Below are 16,642 nucleotides of genomic sequence, written 5' to 3' on the forward strand. Positions count from 1 at the left end.
GCTACGTCATCGTAGCTGCACATGCGCAGTACAGCCTGCTGTCTGACGCTGGAGCATCACCAACGTTGTGACTACTTCAATATAGTTGCTCGCCACTAATTGGTCAGCCATTGAGAAGTATCTGCAGAAACTAAGATCTTTGAAACGTAGTCACTGACGTAAGAGTTGTTGTTTTGTTATAACTGTGTACAATGTGATGGCGGGTGAATTGGAAAGGGTGTTATTGCGTTTGAAGGATTGCTCCGACAGAAAGTTTTCAAAAGAAGTCCCCTCAGTTATAAGGACTGTGGGTGAATACTTCGATGAAGAACTAACAAAAGCTGACTTGGGTATGTGATGACAGTTCTGTTGTTTTGATTTCCAACCGATAGGCTATGTGAAAGTGATTTGCTGCACATAAGACGGAAGTGTTTCTTTAAATATATTGCATAATATCGTAATAAATAATTGTGGTACATTTATTTTAAGTTGAGTGACAATTTACGGAGGCGCATACCATGTCGAGTTATCTTTGTGTTATGTTGCTAAAACGTAAGTTTCAGTGGTGATGTCGAGATACCAGATACTTCGAGCTCATCTTAACTGGCAATTTTAAGTTCCATTTGTGCAAGTGGTTGGATTCGCCGTTATGTATTGAGTTACAGTCACCGTTTGTTTTGTTTGTTGGTGTGAATACTGCCCTGACACGGTCGGGATATTCCTTGCTAAAAGATGTAGTGAAGCGTCCATTCATGCATTTTCAGTCCCTACATCCCATCCAAATCGTAGAAACTTCTGTTGTGCAGTACTTGGGAAGTGTTATTTAGTCTGCTAAGCCTTAAATTTTTCGTAGCGTATGTTTCAGTGGTGGAATTATTTATTGCATGACCTTCCACACGTTACGTATTGAACCCCCCCCCCCCCCCCCCTCCAACGAAGTGGCGGCAGACTGATCTGTAGCGTAGTCCGAGGTCTGAGGTCTACGGTAATTTGCCAGGTGACAAGTTTCTTGTGAGCTGGCGAAGCCAATGAATGTAGAAGCTGAAAATCCTATTGTGGTAGCAAATAGACCGATATCAAAGCCTAATGTTTACATCCGAGACATTTTAAGAAGTCGATGGGTGGGGGATCTTGCTATACGTAACTTTCAACGAAAATTCAATTGTTCAGTGCACAGAAAGTGTTATGTAGTGCTCCTATTCTTGCATATTTTTCCTATCGTATGTGCAGTGGTGGAATTATTTGTTGTATAACCTTCTGTAATTCAATACTTTTTTTACAATCATTGAATGTCCCTGGTAAATTGGCTTGTTTCCCACGTTAAAATTTACATTTTAGCACTTTCTTACAGCACCAAATGGAGTTGCAGATATTTTTTCCCCCCATCTGAACTCCGAGTGTTAATCTCGGAAGAAACACTGAATGTTAATTTTACGCCCTAACACAGTTGCAATTTATTACTTCATTGGTTGTCCATGTGCCTTGTTTCGTGTAGGCATGAGAGACTGAACTTTTAAATGTATTCTTCGCCCAGTTCATTAGTTCATAAACACAGAAGAGTTTCCAGCAGTTTCTGTCTAATCCATGGCTTCTTTTTTGTGACAGCATTCCCATAATCTTCCAACAGTTCTCGATGGGATTGTGACCAGAGTTATTCTCAAGCTATTGTAATATTTGAACTCTATTTTGTCCAAGGAAAGTTTTACCTTGAGATGTAGAAGCGCTTAACAATTAAGTTGTAACAGCATCTGCTTTGTGCTTGATACAGACATCGAAAAAATGCAGCTGGAAACATCCCCAAACTTGTCTTGTTGTGGTCATATTCTTTCTTTCAAGGATGCTGATTTACTCATTTGCACTGACTGTGCCATTTCTGAAGTCCATGTGACATGCTCCATGGGTAGAAATAGCCTACATTCCCAGACGATCTGTCATGCTGGATGTTTGTCTACTTTACACATGAGGAATCAAAATTCTTAATCTGGTCTGTGATGCACGAACTTTTTGCCATTGGTGCCTCATTTGAACATATTACTCTGTTACATATCTCTGGTGTTGGTGTCACATGTGCTTTTATCCTTTTTAGCCACTATTATCGCATTGGTTTTGTCAGTGAAGTAGGTCAGCAGGCAGTGATTTCAGCTTTCAGCAGTATGTTTCTAACGATTCTGCTGGTTACTAAGATGTCACAAATTTCTTCCCAGTATTGCTTCAGTTCAGCTGATGATGGGGGAAGATACACCAGATAAAGTCTTTTCAGTATCTTGCCATGTTTGACAGACTTTCTTTATCTACTTCTTCTTCTCTCACAATCAACATTCCCATTCTCCCTTCATTTTTTCAGTAGCGTCGAAATTGTTGACAGGTTATAACCTACATTAGGAGCTATATATTTCTTTCAAATACATAAAGTATGTACCTCTCTTGGGTTGAGACCAATTGATGCATAAGCAAGTGTAACATATTTTTTCTTTGCCATTAATTCTACTGAACTGACCATTTTACTTCTATGTGCCAACACAAAATGATTTAATGTTGCTACATTGTAGGTGACAATATGTAACCAAGGATTTAGCAACAAAGAGAGTTTGGATATTGGTGGAAGAATGGTGATAGGAAGTGAAACAATAAAGACAAGAATATGTAACTGATTTGACAATGGATTAGTATAATCTGATGCAAACAGCCCCCAAAGACAAAATTGTGAAGTAACAAGTAGCGAGTCAGTAAGTGTAAATAAAACATTCCAAAATAATAGTTTGATCTTTATGTGTAATATAATACAACTTTTCAAATTCATCTTCAGTTTTAGTTTTTATAACAAAGTTTATTACGTACGCCACAAACATAGACATCAGGTTACGCTATGGATCAGTCTGTCACCACAGCCAATATCTCCCTTTTGTTGGCTTCACAAAGCAGCAAACAAATCATCACCTTCCAACCTAATTTATAGATCAGACTATACTCCAGATTAGTGTCACTACAATCAGGATTTGTGGGGTTGGGGGGGCACTGCCAGTCTACGGCTAACCCCTATTTGTGCTTTTACTGTCTAATTTTAACTTATTGTGCATCTTTATATTTTTGCGGCGAAGACTGTTCCATAAAAATTCGGGCATGCAACCACATAAATCTGACTTCTTCTAATATTTCATCTGAGTACCATCCTGCCATCTTCAGAGTGTGCCGAGGTGACTGATGCTCCAGCACTTGCTACGCACTTTTAAACCCACGGACCACACCACTGAACATGCAGCCACTGATACACAAAGTGCCAGAGACTTTGATTGGCGGCAAAGAGGTATGACACGTGAATGAAATTAGATCTATGGCTGCGCGGTTGATCTATACCGTGATATCGCTGAGAGCTGCACCATAGTGACGTCTTTGTGAGTTTATTACAGAAATTGCCGGATTCCATGATTTTTCCAAGATGAAGCTGCTATCTCTATTAATTAAATTCATTGCCAACTGAATTTCAATTGCTTCTTTCACTGCTGAGTCCCAGCAAGATGAAATCGAGGCTAAAATTTTGATGTTACCATACACCATAGAGTTCCCAGTATCAATATAATGCTCTGCCACCTCAGAATTATTAGGTTGTAAGATCCGTGTGTAACTACAGTGCTCTGTGCATCTCTCCTGGACTGTAGGTGTCATCTGTCCGATGTATGAATGGCCACTCTCACAGGGGATCTTATAAGCCACAGGCTTCTGAAGCACCAGATCATCTTTAATGGAACCCAGGAGTGCTGCTGTCTTTGGCGGAGGGTGAAAAATCACTTTCACTTTGTGTTTTTACTGAGGATCTGTCCTATTTTTGATAATACGCTTCCCATGTATGGCAGAAAAGCTTCGGATTTAAAACTTTGTCTCTTCTGCTTTTCTTATATCCTCTGTTGGTTTCATTTGTAGTGCCTTACGTGTCTGCTGTGGAGAGTACCCATTGGCTTCAAAAACTCTATTCAGGTGTAGAAGCTCGTCCTCTAAATTGCTCTTGTCAGCAATGACATGCTCTGTGTACCAATAGTTGTGAGTACACTCATTGTCTGCAAAGGATGGTGGCAGCTATTTGCATGTAAATATAAAATTGTATGGGTTGGTTTTCAGTATACTGTATGTCCCAAAGTGCCATCATATTTGCATCGTACCAAAACATCAAAAAATGGCAAGCATCCATCTTTTTCGATTTCCATCATGAACTGAGTTTGTCTGTGGATGGAATTCAAATTATTTAAAAATTCTAGGTCTTCATGTGGGATCATGTTACAAATGTGTCATCAACATACCTCCAAAACAATGCGGGCTTCAAGATAGCAGATTCCAGCGCCTTCTCCTTAAAGTCCTCCATAAATCTAATCTAATAAAAAAGTTGGCCACCAACGGTGACAAAGGACTATCCGTGGCGACACTGTCAGTATGTTCATAAAATTTGTTACTGAATAAAAAAATATGTCAAGGTCAAAACATGTTCAGACAAAGCTGAATTCTCTTTATCAAAAGTTTTTCCAATGAGGAACAATGATTCCAAAAGAGAAATGTTTGAACGATGACACTACATCGAAACTGACAAATATATCATAATTGTTCAGTTGGAGTGATTTCAGTTTGCCAATGAAGTCCGCAGAGTTGAGTATGTGATGGGCGCATTTTCCCACCAGAGGCCTTAATGACGACGCTGAGTGTTTGGCACAATCATAGGCTGGAGAGCTGATGTTACTATCGGATGCAGGGGAACACATTCTTGGGAATTCCATAAAGCACTTGATTTCAATCTTCGCACAACTTCTGGTGGAAAGGGGGAGGCGTTCAGAAGCGAAGTAGTCTTCCTTGCCACGTGGTTGGTCTTGTCTTTACTGATCTTCTGGTATGTGCTGTCACTCCCTAAACTGTTCATTTTATCATGATAGCCATCATGAAACATTAAAACAGTGGCATTTTTGAAGCTAATGGGTACTCTGCACAGCAGATACACAAGGCACTACAAATGAAACCAACAGTGGGTATAAGAAAAGCGGAAGAAGACACAGAAAGTTTTAAGTCCATGCCACACATGGGAAGCCTATCATCAAAAATATGATGGATCCTCAGTAAACACAAAGTGAAAATTATTTTTCGCTCTCCACCAAAGATAGCAGCACTCCTGGGTTCCATCAAAGATGATTTGGTGCTTGGGAAGCTTGGGGTTTATAAGATCCCCTGTGAGTGCTGCTGTTCATAAATCAGACAGATGACACCTACTCCAGGAGAGATGCGCAGAGCACCGCAGGTATACCCGGCTCTTACACCCTAATAAATCTGCAGTAGCAGAGCACTGTATTGATACTGGGCACTCTATGGTGTATGGTAACATCGAAATTTTAGGAATTCGGTTGGCAACAAATTTAATTAATAGAGGTAGAAGCTTCATCTTGGACACATCATGGAATCCGGCAATTTGCTGTAATAAATTCACAAAGACGTGCAGCTCACAGTGATACATCGATATCACGGCATGGATCGACCACGCAGCCATAGATCTAATGTCATGCATGTATCATACCTCTTTGCCACTGATCAAAGTCTCTGACAGCTTCTGTATCAGTGGCCGCATGTGCAGTGGTATGGTTCGTGGGTTTAAAAGGATGTAGCAAGTGCTGGAGCATCAGTCGCCTCACTCTGAAGATGGCTGGACAGTACTCAGCCAAAATATTAGAAGAAGAAATCAGTTTTATGTTGCTGCAGGCCCAAAATTTTATGGAACAATAAATTTAACTTATCAAATTTTGAAGAAAACTGCTACTTCCTCTACCTTGTAAAATAGCCATTGCTTAACTCCTATTTGTAACTAAATATTTACTTGATTTCCTTGGTGTTTTCCAATAATATTGTTACATGCAACTATCAGTATAAAGGCCCTGTGTCTACTGATTAATTCTGTGGAAGTGTTCGGGAGTTTATAATCACAGCTTATACACACCTCACTGCTGTGCTGTAACATTGTGGTCTTCACATACCAGGTTTGTTAGTGAACATAACCCTGACAGAATTCAGAGCACCAGTTTTTTCTTCACATTACAGTACAAAGTGCTTTTGTGAGTGTTGTAGCATCAATTCTTAAAGAAAGCACATAATTTCTGAAATTAAAGGAGTCGATGAGGATAATGTAAAGTTATTTGTTCGCATAAAATATTGCAGCAGCCAAAGTGCAGCTCATTCGTGAATGGTGTTCTCAGGCACAGAATGAGTTAGTGGCTGTTTTTAAGCAGTTGAAAATTGGTCAGATTGATGTCAAGTGATTGATAGCCGGTGTGAATGGGTATGTTGGTCGAACTACTGAGTCAGATGCCAGAAATACCAAAGGTACTTTGAGTAGGCCTAGTACCCTAAGAAATGTCTTTCTTCCTCTTCCAAAAATAAAAGATCTGTCGCTACTTGTCAACTTTACAATGAGTAGTGAATCGGTGGAACTTCTCGGGACCTTTCACGTTGGATGCATGGACCATTTAAAACTCAAGATACTATACTCATCGTGCACTGATAACTTCGTTGTTGAGCACCCCTAAAACGAAAACATTCTCAAACTCACTCACTCACTCAATCCGTTAAGTTTCAATTGCTGTTTCCTACAGAAATTGAGTCAATGATGAAGTGTGCATTCTGTGTGCGTGCGCACTTCTTTAACCTCATTAAACATATTAAAGATGCAGGTCTAGTGAACAAAATGAGCCACCTGTGTATACTTTGAAGTGTGATGTCGTATGTTACATAGTTGGTATTTGTGATCATTTGGTTATTGTGAGTGGTAGTTTAGATCATATTTTATTCTTCCTGTATATGTTAAGTAAAGATGGCAAGTGTGCTAAAGATCACAATTCTGCCTGACACTGGTTTTAATGGCAGTTGTGCTGGCGGATTTGTAGTGTAGCCTGAGGCTTAACTTAGGTTTGAAGGCAACAGTTTGGTTGGAAGTTAATGAAGCCAAAAAGTGTGTCATGCTAATCATTTTGTTTGTCTAATATGCTGGATGTTCCATAGTTCTTGGTGAAAAGTCTCTCTTTCTTCTATGGTCTCTTATTTCCAGATTTGGAATGTTTCAAGATGCTAATAAGAAGAACATCCGATACAGAAATATATATATTGCCTTGGAGCATCTGTTAGTTTGCCAAATTTTTGGTTAGCCTTCTTTTGCGTTGTTAGTCATTCCAGTCACTGGTTATTTCTTGAAATTCATAATTTCCTCCACGTCGTTGTTGTCATGGGTCTGTCAGCACAGTATCACATTGTGTACTAATCCCAAACGTGCTGTACCAGAAGCCATTAAGAGAACAGGTTGCAACCATCCAGAGCTTGTGATGCCCATTGGAATACACAGTGACTATCTTCTGTATTTGAAGGTCATACCTTGATCATACTAGTGACTGGCAGATGAGGCTGAGAAGACCAGCCTTGCTCTCACTTTGAACAAAGCTCACAGTTTACTGCTTTGTCCACAAAACTGATTGTACTTCGCTGGTTTTAAGTCAATGGTAAAGCTTGAACAAGAAATGTCACATATTCTGTGGCAAACCAGGCTGCAGTTCCCTAGACTTGCACCGTAAAGTTGAGAAGTGTGCAAGCGGAGTAGTGCGGAGCAGAGCAATTCGAACATGTTTGTTTCTGCGAGTGGTGACCAGAGCGTTCGAGTGACTCTTGTTGCAATCAGGCAACACCAGCAGCATTCGGCAGTCACTGCGGGTAGCAGTGTCAGTACTGTTGCTGGCACTTGTTTCTTTTGTTGTCCACTGGTATCAGTGGAAGTTTTGATAGTAGCCCCTGTATGGGACCACCAAAACAACTGTCATCACAACTGATCCATTTTGGACTAGTTACGTGATGAGTTGGGAGCAGAATTACAAACTATAAATACAGACTGCATTTCACTGATCTCTTATTTCTCTTAACTTAAAATGAGAGGTGATAATAAAGTTGAAGTAGTGTAGCTTAGAAACACATGAAAATCGTGTTTTATGTTGTGGGAAAAAGTTTTCAAGACTGTCTTATTTGGACAACTTCGTTTGAAGGCCTGTTAAAGTTTTCATCCTGTCTGATAAATGCCTTTCAAAGAATGCTCAATTTCTACTGTTTGTTGCTCATTGACACTCGGTGCTCCTTGTAGGCCAATGACTATGTTGTGGAGAACATGTACATTTCACAGTATCACCAGCAAGTCCTGGTTAAGTCTCTGTTGGTTTGCAAAATATACTCCATTTAGTGCTCATTATTCGAAAAGCACATTCTATTAACCATCATGGTTTGGAAAAGTGTTTGTTGAAATATTCATTCCATGGATCTAAAACTCATTGACTGTAATATTTCATAAAATGCTTCAAAATGAACATGCCTAATCTCCAATGAATACAAAAGCAATCCAACTGATGTATGTGGTAGTGGAAAGAGTGGTGATTTATTAAGCCCCCCTTTTCTGCAGCAAGCGAATACACCAGAAAAATGAAATCTATCACCTTCTCTTTCCTTTCCACATCCCTCAACATTGATGATAATGAATTTCCCATGAGGATATGCAGCTGCATGTAGAATGACAATGAAAATTTGTACGACTATAAAACATTGTACCAGAATCTTCTGAGTGTTTTAGGTGAATGTGTTTTCTGTCAACATCACCGACCAGAGTTGGAAATTTCCATGTGTTATATAAATCATTTACAGTATTTAGAAAAAGACACTTGGTGGAGGCAATCTCACAACACTTTGGTAGTAGACACCACAATAGTTACAATGGCTATGTATCCTGTTGTGAATGTCGGAGCCATGTCTCACAAACTACTTCTGATTTTAGGAATCTGTAACAATTCGTGTTTCATCAGCTATAGATGGCCCTTAAAAATGATGTTATTTCTGTGGAAAAATTTGTGGTAGCTTGAATATCAGTTTGATCTGGAAATTTTGAATTATAATCACATGGAAAAATATGCTGCTCTTTGCGTATTATCATTTTCCAAAATCTGGTGTCGATATCTCAAAGTGTTTATGAGATATGAGGAATGTTACAAATATTTCATTCTCACTGGTGCAAGACTTTGGGATAGATGATCAATTTTCTCGAGATTGATGATAGTGATATCCTTCAAAATTTAAAGAATAATTCAGTATGTTAGCTACATTTCATACACAGAAACATATGACCAAATGTACACCAAAAGCAAATACAGAGCAACTACTATTTTTGAATCGAGCTTTTCAGAATTCTTTCAGTAGGTTACTTAATTTTGAAATATCACAGTAACTGTGACCATTAACAAAATGATGGGATGTTCATCATAAAGCTGACGAGTAAAGCTATGAGATGCACAAGAATCAGATTCTTTCATAATTTAAAATCATTTCAGAAAGATTGCAGACCGGTTGGCTTGCATGTTTGCATCTACAGAGTCAAGCACAACTGCCAGCTGCCACATACTTCTTGCATTTTTGTCCATGTCTTTAGAATTGGATGATACAAGATAACATCATTATCGTAACAAAATTATTCTGTGGTGGGCTGATTGAAAAATCATTAATGTGCAGTTAGCCTAAAGGCAAATGAGTCACATAGTACATTTCAACCGCCATCTGCCATGCTCCAATAACAGCACTACTAACTTGCTGGGCCCCTAGGTGTCACTACCAGTGAACACGTTGTTCCTTTACTCATAAAGCACATAGGGCCTAAACCAAATTATTACTTTTATGAAACTACTGTGACTCCCCTACTGTATGTCTGCAATCCCTTGGGAACCACAACACACACTTCTTAAACTCTTTGGCTACTGGAAAATAGAGGTGACCCGTCAAAGTAGACAAATTTAATCCACCGAGATAGAAACAAAGCCATAGTTTGGACAAGGCTTGGTATAAAGTGTGGGCATAAGTGTATCCTTGCCAGCTTTTATTGCCCACGTCATAAACAGATGTAACTAAAAACTTAATAGGAACCCATAGACTACTAACACAAATGTTCCTTAGTTGTACTGTCATCATTGAAGACTTTAATCAACAACATTTGATTGGGGTAATTACAGTTTTGTTAGTGATGGGCATGACAAAACATCAGGTGAAATGTACTAGATGGCCTCTTAAGGATCTCCACATTGAAATTGATATGAGTGATCATGAGTTAGTTATAGCAACGATGATTACTCTTTGGTTGTTATATTTGATCGAGTCACTGGAGAGTGCTACCCTCTCTGGAATTATCTGTGTCTGAGAGACAATGATGAGCAGGCTACCCCTGTAAGGGTGCCTAATGGTACACTGCAGCTGCAAGGAAGAACAGTGGTGAATAGAGTCCCAGTCGGTCCATGTCGCAAGCTCTTGTTTTGCATGTCATGTATGTTATATGGCAAATATCTGCATGTCAGTTATGAATAATAAGAGATTCTGTAACATCTTTTGTCATTTATCACAATCTGAATGAACTGAGCCATTATACGTTGCTAAATTCCTGGTTCTCTGGTAACATTTACGGTTTACATTTCCATCTGCACACGCCAACAGTTTTGTCCTTCTGGGCCAGATTATAATGGATTTGACGAAGTAATGCAAAGTGGCAGCTATCCATCGGCAGAACTGCAGCAATGAATTTCAAAGCAACATGGAGATGCAGCCCTTGGCATAAACATGACACAACATGGTCCGATTATCCTGCTTCCTATAATTCCCACTCATTGCAACTGCTTCTTCTGCTGTTACCTACCACCACTAGCTTTCCATGAAAGAAATTTGTTATTACACGCTCGGTGGTGAAAGTAAGCGTCGTATGATTATTAAAGTTTGCAAATGATTTCGACATAACATGCTAATCAGACACATTGGCTATTACTGTCTGGCTAGAACAGTTGACATAGATCGTGATAAAGTATGAGGACGTGCAGTCACAGCTAAAATTGTTTGAAGACATAGACGGACATAGAATATGGTTTTTGAGATTTCTGGAGAAAATGATAGCAATTCTATCTTCAAGAGTCTGCATGTTCAGTTTCTTCTGCATCTTTGTGACACTCTCAAATGAGTCAAACAAACATATAACCATTCATTCTGCTCTTCTCTGCATAGGTTCAATAGCCCCTGTTAGTTCTATTTGGTATGGGTCCTACACATTTGAGCAATATTCTAGAATGAGTCACACAAGTGATTTGTATGCCCTCTCCATTGTAGACAGATTTCATTTCCCCAGTATACTACTGTCAAACCATACTCTATCACCTGCTTCAACCATGACTGAACCTGTGTGATCATTCCATTTCATACCCATACCATGTGTCATACTACCAGCCTCACATGTTGCACAGGTGCAGCAAATTTTAAAACAAGCCACATGCAGGGAACACAAAGCCATTGTGATGCACAACAACTGTGTGAAGATTGATTAAAGGGCTTGTGATTGCAACTCTATTAGCTGTCATACTTGTGGAAGGCACCACACATTGCCACGTGCAGAATTGTAATGCACACAAGATGGAACAGAGAAGGATTGTCCGAGTGACATGCAACACAAACACAATGACAAACATCCATCAAGAATCTAGAATTACTGTTGACTGAAGATCAGCACAGGCAAACAAGTGCTCCTTACGACAGTGAGAGTAAAATTGCAAGATAGCAGTGGAAAATGGCAGACTTGTCATACTGTTAGATTCTGGGTTGCATTCATGCTGCATAGTGGAAGCACGTGCACATCCCTTAGACTTGCAAGGTGGCATGGCAGAATACTTATTCGAGGAATAGGTGCAAACCACTAAGAAACAAAACTGGATATATGAACTCGTTAGCTTCTGCATAAGCAGCTTTGTGTCTGTCGAATGTTTAGTTTTGCTGAAGGTAACTGACACTTTGCCTGAACAAATAATTTACCTCATAGTGTGGAACTTGCCAAATGTACGAATTGCTGGGCCAGAGTTTTTATCACCTGGAAAGATCAACATATTACTAGTAGCAGAATTTTGGCAACGTATTCAAAAGTTAAGGATATTTCCAGAGGAGCTGATCATCATGTTCTACAGGAGACAGAACTAGATTGGGTAATATCAGGATAGTATCAAGCAGCAGATCACACCAGCTTGTCAAAGTGGCTGCTCGTGTCATGCTTCATAAGAACTGACTCTGATGTTCAAACACACTTAAAGAAATTCTGGAAGGTAGCAGAATTAAATTGCTATATAATTATGAAAGAAGAGTAAAATGCAAAGTACACTTCGTGGAACACAAAATGAAAGGTTCCACTGGCAGATTCATTGTCAGTCCCCTGTTTCGCAAAGAGCCATGTCAATTAGGCGATTCATTCCACGCTGTGATAAAACACTTTTCTCAGATTGAACAGAAACTAGGGAGACAGCTGTAGCTTAAGAAAAGCTACACAGAGTTTATGAAAGCATATGAAGAGTTAAGACTTATGGAACCATTAGTTACAGCCTCTGCCACTTCATATTAATGCCCCATCATGATGCCTGTAAGGAAGCCAGCTTGACTACAGAGACGAGTGGTTTTTAATTGTTTGATCAAAACAAGCACTAATTTGTCACTAAACTGTTTCATAATGGTCAGACCAACCATTCAACAGGATTGCTGCTCCATAATGTCACACTTCCACATGCTTCATATTGCCTTCACAGCTGATGAGAGAAGATTCGTAGTCCAGTTCTGTTAACGGATGGAGATCGTGCCTACCAATTAATATTGTGGAGGGGTGATAGATCTGTACCACTGCAGGAATATCGATTAGAGACAGTTACGTTCGGAATGACCTAAGTGAGTATTCTTGTCTACAATGAAAATTACAATTAACTCGTGAAGAGGGTGAGTGTAACAAGGCAGCAATCATTCTTACTAATGATTTCTTTGTGGATGATTGTATCTCGGGCTGTGATACAGTAGAGCCTGCAATTAAAATCCAGCAAGATCTCTGTGTTGTCAAAGAAAGGTGGTTTTTCGCCATGGAAATGGTGCAGCAACACTATGGAACTCCTCGAAAATATCCACCGAGTCATGAGAAACACGATTACCCTTATGGCTTGATACCAATGAGGATATTAAGACTTTAGGTTTACTCTGGTATCCAGCTACTGATCAGTTTGACATTGTGAACAATGTGAAGCCACGATTACGATCTATAGCTTCACAAAACGCTTGTACTGTCTGTCACGTCATGCATGTTTGATACTCTGGACTTAGTTAGTCCCATTATGATCACATTCAAGATCTTTTTCCAACGTTTGCCTCAAGAGTTGAATTGCATGTGGCAGACACTGTTTACCGAAACTCTTATGACAGACAATATTTGTTTTCATCGTAGAGTCGCTATAGAAGGAACTCTTGTCGGCATTCAACAGCATGGATTCTGCGATGCATTGCAGAAGGTCTGTGGCTGTTGTATACATGTACAATCAACTAATCCGCATGAAGTCACACGAGTGAAACAAGCTCCCAAATATGAGTGTCCCCACTGAAAAAGCTGTTGTTGCCTTGCTTGCAACTATGTGGAGCTCTGTTGCTTTTGCAACTACTATGGCACTCTGTTTGCTTTGCTAGGTATAGACATTGAGTAAACTTTACTGTGGACTGATAGACGCACTGTACTGATATGGCTTCCATCTCCACTTATGCAGTGGAAGACATTTGCGTGAAACTATATTTCTGCGATACAGAATATGACTGCAGCTGTTGTATGGAACCATTTATGTACAGTGGAAAAATGCAGCTGACATGACATACTGAGGAGTTTGTCCTGCAGACCTGCAAGAAAACAGTCTGTGGTGGGAAGGACCAGCTTGGATTGAAGATACTCTTGATGATTCCACATCTCAGGAGTTGCCAGGAGAAAAAGATGAAGTCTTGTGTTAGATCAGCAAAGCAATACAAGGTTATCTCATCTGTCAATTTTCAAAGTTGCAGTGTATAGTGGCATACTGTCTCAAATTTTGTAATAACTGCAAAGCAAACAAGAGTAAACAGCTGAGATGTGTTGCTCTAAACTGTACAACATTTTGCCACAGAATGTCAGAATAACATGAGAAGCCATAAATAAAATGGAAATCCAACAGATGGAGACCAACAGGCTGGTAGACAATAATAGCAAACTCAAATAACTGCATCCTATCCTTGATGAGATGTGATTCTATAGGTTGAAGGTAGGCTACGAAATGTTGATGTGTCATATGAGGATAAGCATTAACTCATACTGCCACCTCAGCACCATCTCACGAGATAATAGTGGAAGGTGGACATCATCATCTTTCCCATGCTGAGTGTCAGCTGTTGCTCGCATATCTCAGGAAGCGTACTGAATACCTAATGAACAAAATGCAATCCAACATGTTCTACATCTGTGCTTGACTTGTCATTGATTAAAGGCAAAACCTGCATATCAGCTGATGCGAGACTTGCCATGGACTCATGTAGAAACTGTGAGGCCTTTCTGCAATTATGGAATTTATTACACAGGACCATTCTATGTGGAAACTGGCTCATGATGGTCCAAATTAAAGGAAAAGTGTTATGTTGTCATATTTGTGTGCCTGACAACACAAGCAACACATTTTGTTGTCGGCAACGTGACTGTTGAAGCATTTCTGTCAACCATTAGAAGATTTGTGTCATGATGCTTTGTGCCAAAACCTGTGCAGCGATAGTGGGACAGTGGAGCTAGTCGGAAACTCCGTGATTTACAAGCTACTGTATTGTCAGTGGAAATAGGGGAAAAAAAGTTATGCATGAAGAAGGCATCGATTGACACTTCATTCCTCCAATGTCACCACACTTGGATGTAATATAGGAAGCAGGTGTGAAGTTATTCAGTGGGAACCATATGTCAAACATTTGAAGATTTGAAAAAGCTGATTTGGCAAATTGGTGCCTGCTTGAACACTCTTCCTCTCGTGCCACTATCTTGGGATTCTATTTATTCTCAAGTCCTCATCCCAGGTCATTTCCTGTTTGGAGCCGCAATCGCAAGCATCCCTCAGCCAGACCTAGGTACAGCCAAACCTGAGCTTGCTCTCTAGGTGGTAACTACTGCAGAGCGGTTCCAGATCAGCACTGGTCATCTGGCTACCTACATCATCTGCAGCAGCGGGCCAAAGGGATGGCCTCCAGTCAGAATGTGCAACCTGCTGCGTTGGTCACAGTATGGGAAACTAACCTACCATCCCTTTACTGGAAGCTGGCCATAATTGAAAGAGCACACCCCAGGTGCAATGAAATGATATGAGTGGCTACTGTTCGCACACTGCAAGGAGTTCTGAAAAGAACAGTCTGCAAGCTGTGTCCTTTACCAAGAGAAGTAACAGAAAAGTTAATCTCGTATTCATGTTGTTTATCGTGTGTGTTTTCTGTTCTTTGTCCTGTGTGTACCATGCAGCAACTCAGTATATTATGTCATTTTTTATATTTCAGTGTACTTTTTGTTTGCGTGACAGTGAATTTGACACCAGTTACCAATTTTATTGACAGAATACCTGGTTGAAAGGTGCAGAGATATGGGTATTTACTTGTGTTATTTTCCATGATTTAGCAGGACTTGTGTGACTTGTATTATTTTGGGAAGACATTAATATTTCTTTGGTGGCTGGCATGTACTATGGTACTGTGAGGAGAGTGGTTGTTAATACAGTCCCAATCAGTAAGTTGTTGCTAGCTTGTTGTTTGCACGCTGTGTTTGATAAACAGCAAATATATATATTTTGATTTGTGAATATTAACTTGATTGTGAATAATAATTGATTCTCTAACAGCTTTTGTCACTCATTACAATCTGTATAGATCCAAACTATTATACAGTTCCAAATTACTTGTCCTCTGCTAACATTTACAGTTTATATATCCATATATGGATAGTAACAATTCCTGAAATACATCCAGCAAGTAAATCAAGTGGAAATGCTTGCATGTTTAATAAATTAAATAAGGGACAGTAGTGTTATTTAACGAAGAGTAACTTGAAACATTTACTCCAGGGGAGGAGCTTGTATAAAAACCAGGCCCAAACGGAATACCAATTTGATTTTACAAAGGGACAGCAGAGTCCTTGAACACGTTCGCAGTTTTAATATAATAAACTTTCTCGAGGCTGAGAATCAGTCCATGAATCAGCATGGTTTTGGAATTCATCGCTTGTGTGAAACTCAGCTTGCCCTTTTCTCACGTGATATACTTTGAAGGCAGATTCCATATTTCTAGATGTCTGAAAAACATTAGACACAGTTCCCCATTGTATGCTGTTAGTGAAGGTATGAGCATATGGAATAAGTTCACAGATATGTGAGTGACTGAAGACTTGTTAACTAATAGAACCCAATCTAATAGGACCCTGTATGTTGTCCTAGACAACAAATGTTCATCAGAGACAAGGCTATTGTCAGGAGTGCCCCGGTGAAGTGTGATAGGAATGCTTTTGTTCTCTGTATACGTAAATGATGTGCGCACAGGTTGGGCAACAATCTACAGTTGTTTGCTGATGATACTGTGATATACAGTAAGGTGTCAAAGTTGAGTGACTGCAGGAAGATACAAGATGATTTAGACAAAATTTCTAGCTGGTGTGATGAATGGCAGCTAGGTCTAAATGTGAAAAAATGTAAGTTAATGTGATTAAGTAGGAAGAACAAACCTGTAGTGTTCGGTTACAGTATTAAGTGTCCTACTTTAC

General features: G+C 39.6%; 1 protein-coding gene across 1 annotated transcript in view; it reads left to right on the plus strand.

Annotated features, from left to right (window-relative positions):
- Nucleotides 1-208: 208 nt before the first annotated feature.
- The window catches only part of LOC124623192 (DNA-dependent protein kinase catalytic subunit-like), a 565,210-nt gene continuing 548,776 nt past the window's right edge, over nucleotides 209-16,642 (plus strand). Inside the window, exon 1 of the mRNA XM_047149022.1 lies at nucleotides 209-329. The gene's annotated coding sequence lies outside the window, so the exon portion shown is untranslated. The remainder of the gene's footprint in view (nucleotides 330-16,642) is intronic.

Source organism: Schistocerca americana, chromosome 1 (assembly GCF_021461395.2).
Source record: "Schistocerca americana isolate TAMUIC-IGC-003095 chromosome 1, iqSchAmer2.1, whole genome shotgun sequence".
Classification (NCBI taxonomy): domain Eukaryota; kingdom Metazoa; phylum Arthropoda; class Insecta; order Orthoptera; family Acrididae; genus Schistocerca; species Schistocerca americana.